At 39.5% G+C, this 13516-nt stretch overlaps 1 protein-coding gene across 3 annotated transcripts in view; it reads right to left on the bottom strand.

Annotated features, from left to right (window-relative positions):
• Window positions 1-13516, bottom strand: part of DAAM2 (dishevelled associated activator of morphogenesis 2) — a 211666-nt gene that overhangs the window by 88285 nt on the left and 109865 nt on the right. The gene's annotated exons all lie outside the window — the stretch shown is intronic.

Raw genomic sequence — 13516 nt, 5'->3', positions numbered from 1 at the left:
TTAAGCAGAAAAGTCCATCTAGTTTCAATGGTTGTCCACATTCCCTGTTCGGACTAGAATTTTATGGCTGTCAAAGTGTGTTTTACTTCTACAGAACAAATCTGATCATGTACTTAAAACCTGGCACTCCATTTCCATTATGAAGCATTACGAAGCCCAAGCAAGCTACTTATACTCAGGATGAACATATAGATGTTTATCCAGCCCTATGAAATAATTAGGCGGCATAGTGTTATTTATAGCAATATACCTGGGCAACATTTTCAAAAGAGAGACAAGTTGACACCTGTAGCACCAGAGTAATTGGGAAACAAACTCGAACACAAAACAGAAAAAAACCAAAAACATTTCATTGCTTAAAGTGAGTTCTGCCCGTGATAAGAAATTACTGTGCCATGTTTCCTTTCAGAGAGGAGAATATAAGTTAAAAACAGAAAGCAATTTGGCTGGGGTGGGGGCGGGGGGGCGGGGGAGCGTAACAACAGGGTGCTGGGGGCTTTTGTTTGGTTTGGTTTTTAATGTATTCAGGGTTTTAACTCTCAAATAAAACCTCAGAGAAAACTGCAAGGCAACTTGATGATAATGGTAAAACCCTTCCACTGCTCCAGGAGACACAGAGACGGGGAATAAAAAAAAGTGCCAAACCAAAAAACACGACCCTAATGTACAAAGCCACATAGGTATTAAAAGCTGGAAACAATAACCCATCTGTATAAGGGAAAACATTAGCTGAAGGAATCTATTAAAGTAAAGCCTTTTTTTAGCTCCTTGAATAGTGTAAATATTACATTAAAAAACAGACGTCAACTTGTGGACTTTATAAGGGGCCATATCATTCTTCACTGGAGTAACAACTATGTAACTGCTGTGAAAACAGGATCTTGATACTATACAAGCCTGCCATACAGCCAAGGTATTATATAGGCTTTGACACTAATTTGGACAGGCTCCATGCCTTGATGGAAAGTGGAACTTATGACTTCATCCCAAATAGGACTTAATGGAGTTCTGCAAATATTTGGACCATCTGAACCAACCAAAATGAAACAAAATAAAACAAAGTATTGTGTGCACAGCTCAGCTGATCTTGAAAGCCTTTTTCTGATTCCTGGGAGACCTGATCCATTGGGCATGCTGTTCTCTAGAGAGCAGTGACCTTTAGTGGATGCTATGTCAGTGGACAAGCATTTGTGACACAAAGACTGCCGTAACAGGCATAATCAAGAATTATAGACTACTGCCTTTGTTGCAAAACTTTGTAGAAAGAAGTACCAAACACTAGTGTTAGAGAAATTGTGTGGAAATGCCAGATATTCATGGCTGAGCGGACCGTGAAAATGAAAGACACTGTTTACATAGTGGGTGCTTCTTTCAAGATGGTTTCAGTCTTGAAAAGAACTGCACAAGGGAAGCCTGAACAGTAACTCTCTGCACTGAAGCTCTTTTGTAGTGAGCATGGGATTTCAGTTTCCAGTGATGACACATTAGTATTTTACTCTGCACCAAACAGACACAAAACAACGTTGAGCAGTTCTCAAGAATGTGTTCTGAAAATCTGAGCATGTCAAAGCATTAATAAATGTGTCCAAAAAATTAGCAACTTTCCAATGCTTCTTTCCTGCAGATGGAGACAGGGGGACATATATGATGACACGACAATTAAAACTCATCCAGGAAACCACTGGCAAAGTTCGGAACAGACACTGAACTGATGCTGAATCCAGCTGTCTCTTATTTCCATCATTATTTATATCAGGTTGTTTTTATGTAACATAGACAAATCCCAATTCCCTGGGACCAGGAGATGCTCAGCATACCTGGGTGTCCAGCCATTACATGGACTTTGCCACTACTTGCACACACTGCCCCGTGACAAATTGCCAGGGCTGATGACTCACAAAGCCTTCTAACATGCAAACTAAAATAACACTTCCTACTTGAACAGATGCAACAACAAATACACCATATGTTATAGATGTCATATGACAAGCATGGGTGTTATTGGGATGACATCCATTCATTTGCACCATGACTTCCTTCTCAAACCCATCTCTTCAGACCTGTAGCCAGCGGGCCTTACTGCTTTGAGCTGGTCAGAGCAGAATGGGAACAAGCAACATACCCAATGCTGCAAAATGTGAGTTTAAATTCTTTCTTAGGTGAGGAACCATGATACCATCCATTGAGCTCCTCTCTGTATCAATAAAAACAGTGTGAAAACACAGATGAAGAATACGAAATTAGGCTACTGTAGTATAGATTCCTGTTCCAGCATGTTCACTGTATCCTGTCCAGACACTGCATGCTAAAGTTTATACTTGGATCACAAAGAATTGCATTTTCTTGCAATAGCCACATTAAGGTTAGTGTGGTTCTTCCTCTCAACAGTCTGCACACATCATTCTAGTACCTCACAGAGCTGAGGGACAGGTTATTTTAACTGGTGTGAAGGGTCAGCATCATAACATAGAGTTCAGAAAATATAAATCATGGAGTTCAAGGCATTACAAGAAACTAATACCTTTTAAGAAAAAGCGAAATATGTTATTTTTCATACTAAGTCTCTTTTTTATTTGTTTGTTTGTTTGCTTGTTTTTTATGCCAGTTCAATGAAACTTTAACTTTTAACATGACTTATGTCAATTGAGATTAAAGCCTTGCTGGATAAAGATTCTCTCCTTCTGGATGAAGACCTCTCAACACTCTGCAGAAAAACAGGTTAGCTGGTAAAACATTCATCTAAGATGTGCAGGATTCAGACTCATGTCCATGTTCTGTTTCAAACTGAGGTGCACGACCCTTGCTCTCCACATGAATATTTTGGCCACGGTAAACAAAGTGGGGTTTTTGTTTGCTCGGAGGGTGGCAGATAGTTATCACTTGTGCTTCATTTCCCACAAATGTTACTCTTCTCCCGTCAGATACTTTTAAAAAAGACTCAATTTATCACAACATCTACTATTAATGCTGAATACAATACAATCTCATAACACCTTGCACTCTACACTGTCAAAGGTCCTTGAAGAAATTAACATATTAGGTTTTTCAGTCTCTCAGTGAGATCACCAGAAACAGGGAAAATGGGATGCAGACAATCACACTGTTCCCAGTTACACGGGGAACCTGTAACACAGCCAAGAATCAATCCTCACTGAATTTGTACCACACTCTCATCCAAATCACCATTCTCCCTTTTTTCCATGACAGACTTGCTGACTTTTCTTCACTTTAAGGAGAAGTTTGGCTTTCAAAAAAACTTTTACCTGTTCATTAACACACTGTTCATCCTATTGGCTATGTCTCAGTTCAGAGCAGCCAAAGTTGCATAAATAAAAAGCACTTTCATTAAAAGATACAAAATGTGTTTGATCTGCTGCAGGATGAAATACCAATTTAGAAGTGGAGCTAAAAAACATTTAAGCTTTTCAGACAGTTTACACCTCCAAAAACCAACCATGTGCCAAGAGATGCTAATTTTGAAACAGGACAGACCATAGGACTGAGCCATTCACTAGACAGATGTGGTCACTGCTCCATTTCTCAGACTCCATGAACAGCATTTACACAAATATTCTCAGGGTTTGGGGGAGGGAGCCTATATCCAAGCCTTTTAGGCACATTTATGCAGAGTGAGCAAAACAAACATTACATTTCTCCCTGAAATGAAGCTATTGATGTGCAGGCAATAATCCTCCTGCCACAAAAGAATTCTACTGTATAACTTATGAAAAGAGAATATTCATCAATTACCAGCTGGTGCATGCAACTGAGGAGTTCTAATAGCCTCTCATAATGGTAACATATAACCATACATGCTTCCAGTTCACTGGATTATGACACAGGAATATTTTACCTAACAGACCACAGGGTGAGGTTTTTTGTTTGTTTGGTTGGTTTTGCTTCATTTAGCCTGGTCTCTGTAATTCCTGTGGCAGGTGAAGCCCACGATCTGACACTGTCCCAAAAAATCCAAAGCAGCAGCAGCACAACATACTCTATTGTTTCGTTATCATCCAAGCTCTGCATTGTCCCTACTACTTTTGACTCTGTGTTACGCAGAAGAATTGTGTGCACATTTCCATTCTAAATAGCATTAACCCTGTTCAGCTTACAGTCAATATGCTGTGAATACCAAAAAAGGACATTTCCTCACCCATCCAGCTTACCTTGTTCCAACAGCACTATATCCACCCATATTCCTATGCCACTAGTATTTATGTCATTTGGATTGTCTCCTTCCTTGCTTCCTTTCTTCCTCCTCCTGACATTCCTTAGGCAACATGAAAAGCTGCAGAAGAGCTCATCTTGCGTAACTGAGCCTCCTGTCTGCCACAGGAGTGCCACAGAGTTTATCTTTTTGTCTTACTCTGTTTATCTCCAGCAAGCAACTGTTTACAATCTTTTCTAAAGAAGATGAAGTCACCTAGCATTCATGGCAATCACCCTGCATGTTGCTTGACGATAGGAAAGAAATGTCACTAACCATGCCCAAAGACACATGGAACCATCTAGGACACATGTGACTAGAGCCAGCACAGCTATCTAGGACAAGTCCTTCTGTGAGCACACACAGAACTTGTTAATGCCAAACTCTAAAAGGTTTCTTTTCACTGTCCACAACACATCCACTGTCTGTTTTTCCAGTGACACTGCTGCTTGTTCCAGTTCACCTCTGCCCTTTAGAAAGAGTGATGATAGTTGGATGGTCAGAGCAGACACATATTTTCTATTTTCTCCCTCACTTAACCCCAGTCACTATTGAAAAAACAGTAAAGTTAGGAGCTGTTGGGCAGGTGAACAGGGGGAAGAAATACAGACTGAGAGGAACATGGCTTCTAAATTGCTAATCCAATATTTGAGTGTATCATTCAGTTACTTTGTCTCTCACCTTTCCATACACTCAGGTAAAACTGTTTCCTTTCCTCGAGCCTTCATTTCTCTTGCCTATTGCATCTGCAAAATGTTTGGGATGCCAGGTGCCTTTCAACAGACGACCGAATAACATGGAAGACAATGTGTTTTTCACCTTGATTCAGGTGTGTAGCTGAAACAATCACAGCTGACTGTAAAGAAAACTGAATAACTCTCCAAAACTGTAGAAGGAACTTTCTTCTTTCTCTTCATGGCTGTCACTAGATCCTGGCAACAATTATTTACCGTGTCTCCTTCTAAACTTTTCACTGAAAAGACAGGTAATTCAGCAACTCTTTCTGCTCAGTATTCACTAGCTTTTGAAAGGCTGGTGAGCATTCAGTGAAATTCAGAATACGGAGAAGAGGGAGCCCTAGTCTGTGCCAAATCTGCTTATCACATACCAGAGAAATATGCTAGTTATTTACATATTCTTTGCTCTTGCTTATCCACCTAAGTCTAATCTGAATGGTGAGAACTGCATCGTACACAGTATATACTATTATTATTGCATACCATCAGCAGAACTGACACATACTTGAATTGCGGAGACTCAGAACTTTTGCAAGAGGACAGACAATGACAGAACGTTATCCAGTGGCAGCAACTAAATCACATAATCAGCATTTACATGTACTTCCCATAGAGCAGAACTGAATTGCTCACCACTATTTTTGTTCCTAAGTACAGCAAATTACACCATTTTCGTAGGATGACAGCTGGATAAATGTTTTCTTTTTTCTTTTTTTTTTTTTTCCATGGTAGGGTCAAATCTGCTCTCACTGAGCTCTCCCAAACTCCCACAGAATGCAAGCCAAATGCAAAATACAGCATAAGGCATGATGTTGGCAATTTTCCAACTACCACTGTATAACTTCAGGACTATTCTGGGCTTCATTTTTGAGAAGTGTTGAGTGCTAACTTCAACTGGAACACTAGTAGCACACCTGAAAGATGCAGAACTGCAAGATGGACATCCAAATTCTACATACTCAGAATATTTTGAGCAATACCATGGCAAGTTTATGGCGTTTATGTCTTCAGCAACCTGAGCAAAAGAGCTGGGAAGGCAACAGCTAACCTTTCTTGTGGAGAGAGGGAGGGAGAGGGAGGAAGAAACTAAAAATATTCCATGCTGTTCCCACGGGGGGGTGGGGAAAAGAAGACTTTTTGATTGTACATGAATAAATACATAATTTCAAGGCCCTGACCCAAAATAACCTCGTATACCAGGATAAATAAATGAGTCTGTAACTGTTAGCATTGCAGAGTGGAAAATTTAAACTAAGTAAAATGAATAATTTGGGAAAACTTCTTATCTCCTCTTGTGTCTGTTACAATGCGGTCTTTTAGGTATCACAATTCCAAGCTGTAATAATGGTATATCAGCTGAATTGTGCAAGCATTTTTGCCTCTTTGACACCAAAATAATCCTTTAAACCACTACAAGAGTGACTCCAAGAAAAAAAGAGTAATTTTTTAAGAGGAATCTCTCACATCATTAAGCCTACTATATTGTTTCTCAAAGTAACCACATTGAGTGGAGTACTTGCTGTAGAAGGGAATGTATCGAGGAAAAAAGCTGTGAAGACAAAATTACAGAAACTTAATGATAAACCATACAAAATGTCCAATATTTCTTCTTACGTATGCTGACCTAGACAAGGAATAATAGGGTCAACATCAACAAATTTATACTTATGTAAGATGAGGAAAAAAGCCTAAATTCATTATATGGAACTATAAAAGAATGAGATGATGTCTTATATGAATCTCAAGTTTTATTCTTCTGGCAAGAAAACATTCTCTGCATGAAAGGATGTAGAGGGAAATGTATATAGCTTCAGGCTTTATTTTACACTGTGTTAGCCATATTGCCCAAATTTGGGAGCTACTACTTCAGCCTGCAACACACATTAACACATGCCATTAGTCAAATGGCTCTTTCACACTGAAAAGACCCAATAAACCAATAATCAGGAAATGTGTGCATTTGCTGCAATAGTTCCATTCCTGCTGCATTTTGTTGTTTCCCATTATGTCCTGTGCTTGTCATAGGCCAGAGTTTCTGAATTTACTGCCCTAAAGCCTACTTGCATATATAACAGAATAATTTTTGAAGCCATGTGCCTGTCTTCCATACCTAGACTAAAGATACTGGAATGACCCAATGTCAGCATCAAGCTAACAAATCATCGCAAACATCTGAGCATGAAGTCATTCTGTTAACAGAAAAAGGAACAGATGCTGGTGGGAAAAAAGCAAGTTAACTCCACAATTGCTGGCATTTTCCGAACATCCAGCTGTTGGAATGTTGCGGTTTGCAAAGGGCAACATCCTCCCACTGTGACTTACCAGTGTTACGAGATTTCCACTGAGCCATAGGCTAACCAAAAGCAAGTCTATTTTCAGAGAAGTCATTTGAGAAATTCCACATCTCAGACTGTTTCACCAGCAGTCTCCTGAGCTAAGGAAGTCACGCAGTCACTCAGACCAAAAGCAACCATGGATCCCAGGCACTGTGAGGGAACCAAATAACATCTTCTACTTCAGCCTATTTCAAGAAGTTGGTCTCATAGCAATAATACAGAAGATAGTACGTTGCACAGAGCCTAACTGTTGCCCCCTTTCTTTATAGGGCCATACAGTTGCTCTTCTAGTTTGATTTATGATCAGTCCAGTAATAACAAAAAAATTTAGAATGGAAGGGGCCCTGGGCAGAAGAGATCTGCTGAAAACTGAGCTAATTTCAAAGTTAGAACTGGTTGTTCAGGTCATTGTCAAAGTTTGAATACTGAGTTAAATTATAATGTTGACTGAAGAGCTGAACTCCTGCCACAAACTTCTAAAGCATTGGTAGGAAGAGTAACAATTTTCTGATGCACCAAAGACTTCAGATAAAGTCTAATTCTCCAGCTCCAATGTGGCTTTGGGTGGGCTTTGCTCTGTGATCATCAGATGTCCTCAACATCTAGCCAGCAATATACTTGCACTAAGAACTCCAAGTCCCACACAGCTTCTTCAGCCTCCTACTGTCAATCAACTGCTTTTTCTTTCAGGTTATCACATGTTACTGTGTGTTTTTCAGACTTCCCAGGTGAAGAGAGAGTAGAAGTCCCCCACCACCTGGCCTCCCCCTAAACACTTCATGTAAAGCTGGGAGAAAAACTCTCATGAAGTCACATCCAAGCCCCATCAAACTGAGATGCCTTACAAATGGCTTCTCAAATAGTGCAGCAAATCATCTTGTGTGTTCATGTCTGCTGCTCCCAGATACAGCCTGTGGAATAATGACTTTAAAGAAGGGAACTTATAAGGGACACGTTAAATGCTCCTTATAGCTATAAATCCATAACCAAAACAGTTTAATATTCCAAATCAATAACAGACTCTAAGAGTATTTCAAAGAGGAAAAAATACTGCAAAAAGATAGAACAGAAAACAATACAACTTCAAACCACCCACTTCATTTATTATGAGACAACCACATGCTTGGCACTCTTCATACAGAAAGGATGAACCCCAAAGGGCTTTCATAGCTCAGATCAGACAATACAAAACCAAAAGCTCACACTCAGACAACACAATGGTGTGATCTTCATCTGTTATATTGTATCACTAAATAACACCAGATGAAAATCCATTTTCTCTCTTCTTTAGGGGATATCTATCTTCCTCTGAATATCTCCATGTCTATATCTCCTACTTTAAAGTAGGAATCCAAAGAAATGAACTTTCCTACAGCAAGAATTGCAGAACTCCTACCTAAATACAACAAATGTACTACAGCCTCCTGCTGTTAGAGCCTCCATGTGAAGACTTAAATGCAAATAAAAGACCTCAGGGTTTTGGAAGAAAAGACCTGCCAGTTCACTTTAGCTGAGAAATAATTGCTTCTCTATCTTAACCAAGCTGAAACTACACTTCATGGTGCAAAAACACATAACAGAACTACCCTAAAACAAACAGTAGGTGCAGGAACTTTCACTGACTTCAGTAAGTTTTCCCCAAAGGCAAGGAGGACTCCAGGTTTTATATTTGCGTCCATCTTCTGTTTCATCCCTGGTAGGCTAAGGTAATTATATCAAAAGCTACAAAGGCAGCTTAGATTCCTCCAGCATTTTTTTAATACACACACACATCTATATATGAATGTATCTTACACATATGAATTATTTTTTATATTTATAGTTTTAACAGGAGGATGAATCCAAAGTATAGGGCGAATTGTATTCTCTGGAAGCTGGAACTGTAGCTGGGCTTCAAGCGGGGTTTATGGCAGTAATACAGCCTGGGTTTGGATTGGAAATTTTGCTTAGAGCTCTGCGAGAGTCTGGAGGCAGGTGTGGGCATGAGGGTGGAGGACAGAAGTATCTTACATTATCTATATGCAGCTGCACAATATCAAGCTATACTTTTTATGGTGACATAAAAAAAATTCCAAAACCTGACACGTAGACATTATCTCCATTAATGTTAGAGAGCCAGCATGGGACCAAAGTGGGAGTGTGTGAAATTGAGCTGCAAATGGTATAAAAAGACTGCAGTAAAACTGCCATAAGTTGAAGTCTGACTAGAATTCCCATGGGCATTCTGAAGCTTAATATAGGTCTGGATGCAGCCCTTATATTAGAAAAGGGAGCAGAACACAAGGTGATGCAGCAGTATCTGCTGCTTCTTTGTGGAAGAGGTGCAAACCTTCTCCAGAAGGCCATCTGGAGCACTCTACACTGGGCTGCAGCTCCACTGGTTTCAGCATTGACCTGTGACCTCAGTCCAGAGGGCTTGGACTCTTTAGTGACGGTGTAATGCAGAAAAGTGCCTTCTACTCCATCCTTCCTGCTCCTTACAGAGAGCTCTCCCAAGTCTGGAGACTTCACCACAAAATCCATTCCTACAAGAATACCTTAGAAGACAGATAGGTACAGCAAGGAAAAAGGATGAACAGTGCTTGAAGTGAAAAAACATTCAGATTTTTAAGACGCTATCTTAAAGGAAAAGGGAAAAGTTGTATGCAGCCAAGGCATGTGTATATATACTGCAGGGAAAAAGTGGGAGAGGATGGCATGGCCAGAACATTGCCACAAAGCTTCCTAACTTTGCTACTCTTTCTTTCAGGTAGAGAGAAATGTATTTATATATAAACATGATACTGACAAGTTCTTTGAAATTATACAACAATTTAAATCACAGACTTTTAGAACCAAGGAGTTTCCTGACTCCTATTCTCATATTGTTTAGTAGGTTTTTTTATTCATCAGGCAGATGAAAAATATAATGGACAGATAATAAAAAAAAATGCAGGGGATGGAATCATACAAAAATTCTCTTTTCTCCATATTGACTATTACAGGATATGGTTCAGAAAATTTTCCTCAGAATTTCTAAAGCCTATTTTGTTATTGTGGAGAAGCCTTTCTCTAGATCTGTTTTCCATAATAGAGAACCTATAATCAATTTAAGGATTATAAGCATGTACTCTTTTTTTCAAATGCCATAAATGCCTCTTTCCAGAAAGTTGCAGTGCCCTGATTATTGCTTCACTTCTCAAGTCTGAATAACATCCCTTGAGTAGGCAAAGCACAATTAACTCAAAGCAGCTATTCTAGGGTACAACTAAAATCAGACGAGTACAAAATAACCCCAAAATATCTAGGAGAGATCAACATAGTTATTAGGATTGAGCTTTTTGTTGCTTTTGTTTGTTTGTTTGTTTGTTTGTTTGGAGAGAAGTTGTATGATACAGCTAGTTCAGTTCGACCATACTTTGGAAAGAAATTTGCTACTAATTTTTCCCTCAAAGAAACACACAGAAGTAAAAAAAAAAAAACAACCCACAAAAAAACCCCCAACAACAACAACAAAAACCCACCAAAAAAGCCCAAACCAAACAACAACAACAACACAAACAAACAAAAACACCCTTAACTTCTTTAACTCTGCAAAATATGTGTGCTTCCTACTAAAATCTGCTCGACTGAAGGCTTACAAATTAGTCTCTGGAGGCAGGAAAGGCCATGAAAATGACTTGCTTTCCAATAGCAATAAGTCTAAGAGCTTGTAGGATTGTACGGAAGGCAATAAGCTATTGCCTGCACAATGAGGCCTCATCCTTAGCAATACAGGTTGCATCCAAAGCAATGCATGCTGAAGCAGTTAAATACTTGCATTTTCTACCCTTTTGGGGATGACATAATTGACCTGACAATTTTTTATTTCCATATCATTATTTGATCAGTATTTAATGAGGTTATGTACTTCAGTACCAGCTCCCAGTAAAAGAGCACTGAATAACAGCAGTTTTGTAAACCTTGACATCAGAAGCTTACAAACAAACACATCTGAAAGCATGGTCTAGTTTTTGATCTAATTCCTGCAAAACATATAACTAGTGGGAAATATCGAGAAAATTTTACAGGAAGGAATTACAGAAAGGGATTATATATTTTATGTAAATCTAAATTTCAGCTGATAATGAAACAGGAAGATTATTCTAAACAAAACCAGAATAAAGTACCTGAACTTGGGGAGGATGTTATCATTTGCCTTCTGTCTACATATGGCGTTACTTATATAATAACTCAATATGATATCAGGGGGAGTTCATACTACAGAGAAAGAGGCAATCTAAAACATGTTGTACTGGCATTTGGGGTAGAGGGTCAGGGTGCCATCAGTGGTGACAGATTAGTAATTCTTCTGATGCAAATTAGGACAACTGCGTCTCTCATCATCCACTCTGTATTGATTAATGCCAAGATAGAGGACAGCTAAGACTGAGAACACATCAACATTTTCCAACAGAGCAGCCTTTGTTCCTTGCAAATAGCTACTCCACAAATGAGGGTAAAACTTTCACTAGAGCTGCTAGCTGAAGCTACTCCTTTAGATAAAATCATTGGTGATTTGTTTTTATAACTAATGGTTTCAGATATGAACCCATTACAGAATAGCCAAAAGTCAGCAAAGCAAGCATGGCTGTATAACACTGTGTGAGTGCTCCTCTGTATATATCACTCATATTCATGAAATTTCAATCCAGAACTGAATCTCTTTTGAGTACTGTGGAATGTTGACTGGCAAGCTGTGCCCCTGGAATAACTTTAGATGAACAGACATAGGTCTTCCCCCTTTTCTTCAGAAAGGCTTGGTATCAGAAACAGGTAGAATGAGTTTTTTGATACAAAACTGACTTTCTGCCACTGCATTGGGAACAAGTACCACAGAAGATTATATCTGAAATCTAACTGTCCAGAGAAACAGACAGTGTACCTACAACAATGATCGATCTTCAGTTTTGCAAGTCCCTTTGATTACTTAAGACAGTCCATTAATCTCACCACCTTTGGAGCAAATCAGGAAACCCCGACCTTCCATTATTTTTACACTAGACAAGGCATCTGAGATTAGTGATTGCAAACAGTTGCCTCAACCTGCACTTCCTGACTTTCTATAGTTCATAGTGTTTCCACTTGCCACATTACGAAGCATAGAGCCCTCGCTTCCTGGGGAACTCCAAGAACCCACCATCAGCAAGGCAGAGTGCTCTGGGAACTTGTCCTGGGTGGCTGATAACATTCTGTCAAGTGAGGAATTGGGCCCTTTGTCGCTAAAATTAGATTACAAATTCTTCAGGGAAAAGACAGCTTTCCTCTAAAGGGGAGCCTGCAACGAGCTTCTCTGCCACTCTAAAACAACGATGAGAGGTGGATTAGGTAAGAGGTTAGAGAGAGAGAGATGTCATCACCCATCATCCAACTGCCTGTCAGGAAAACAATGAATAATATTGGACAGTTAAGGTTTCAAGCAATTGAAAGTATCTACAGTGTAATGAATAGACATCTGGCAATAGTATCCTGTTCCAGTTAGCACATCATTTTGGATAGCTGGAGTTCAGCTGACTGAGGTTGCACTATAAATGCATTATAAAGATTTTCCAGTGCGCAGCTTCTTTAACCCTGGGGGCCTTCAAGATTCTTATATCAAATCCACTGCTTTAAAAGAAAAAAAAAAAAAAGTGTAATGTAGTGAATCCAACCAACATATTAAATACATTAAAGCCTGAATCTTCCTGCCAAGCCTTCCTCGTCCAGGAGGCAGAACGCATGGTTCTCTAAGACGGCTACAAATAGAACTTCTCTCACTAGACCTGAAAAAGCCAGCTGAGCCGGCCAGCAAAAATGTAAAGAAGACATTAATCACAGCAGCTTGCACCTTCCTTCCACTTGCAAGTTCTCTGTATCAGCAGGAAGAAGAATGGAGGGAGCACCAAATACAACTGAGCCTGGACTGCTCTTAGACACTTTCTGAATTAGTGCTGGCTCAGAGGCACTGTAACTAATTTGTCCCTATTAACTTTCCTATGCGATGCTTTTCAGACAAAAGCAACACACATGCAAAGCACCCATCTGATTGTTTTGACTGATGTTTTCTTTAATTGCGTGGTACAGAAGCTAATTTTTCCCTCCGCTCCCTGAGGGAATAACGGCAGCAGAGACAACTTCAGAAGGACCATCACCAGGGTTTCAATCTGCCATCTTCAGTATTGAAATCTAAACCTCCCCTATCAGCTTCTGTTATGCACACTTACATACAAAAACTGATG

The sequence above is a fragment of the Caloenas nicobarica genome, chromosome 3, assembly GCF_036013445.1.
Source record: "Caloenas nicobarica isolate bCalNic1 chromosome 3, bCalNic1.hap1, whole genome shotgun sequence".
In the NCBI taxonomy this organism is placed as follows: domain Eukaryota; kingdom Metazoa; phylum Chordata; class Aves; order Columbiformes; family Columbidae; genus Caloenas; species Caloenas nicobarica.
Note: the sequence above shows the minus strand (reverse complement) of the source record. Positions and strands in the feature narration are given on the sequence as shown.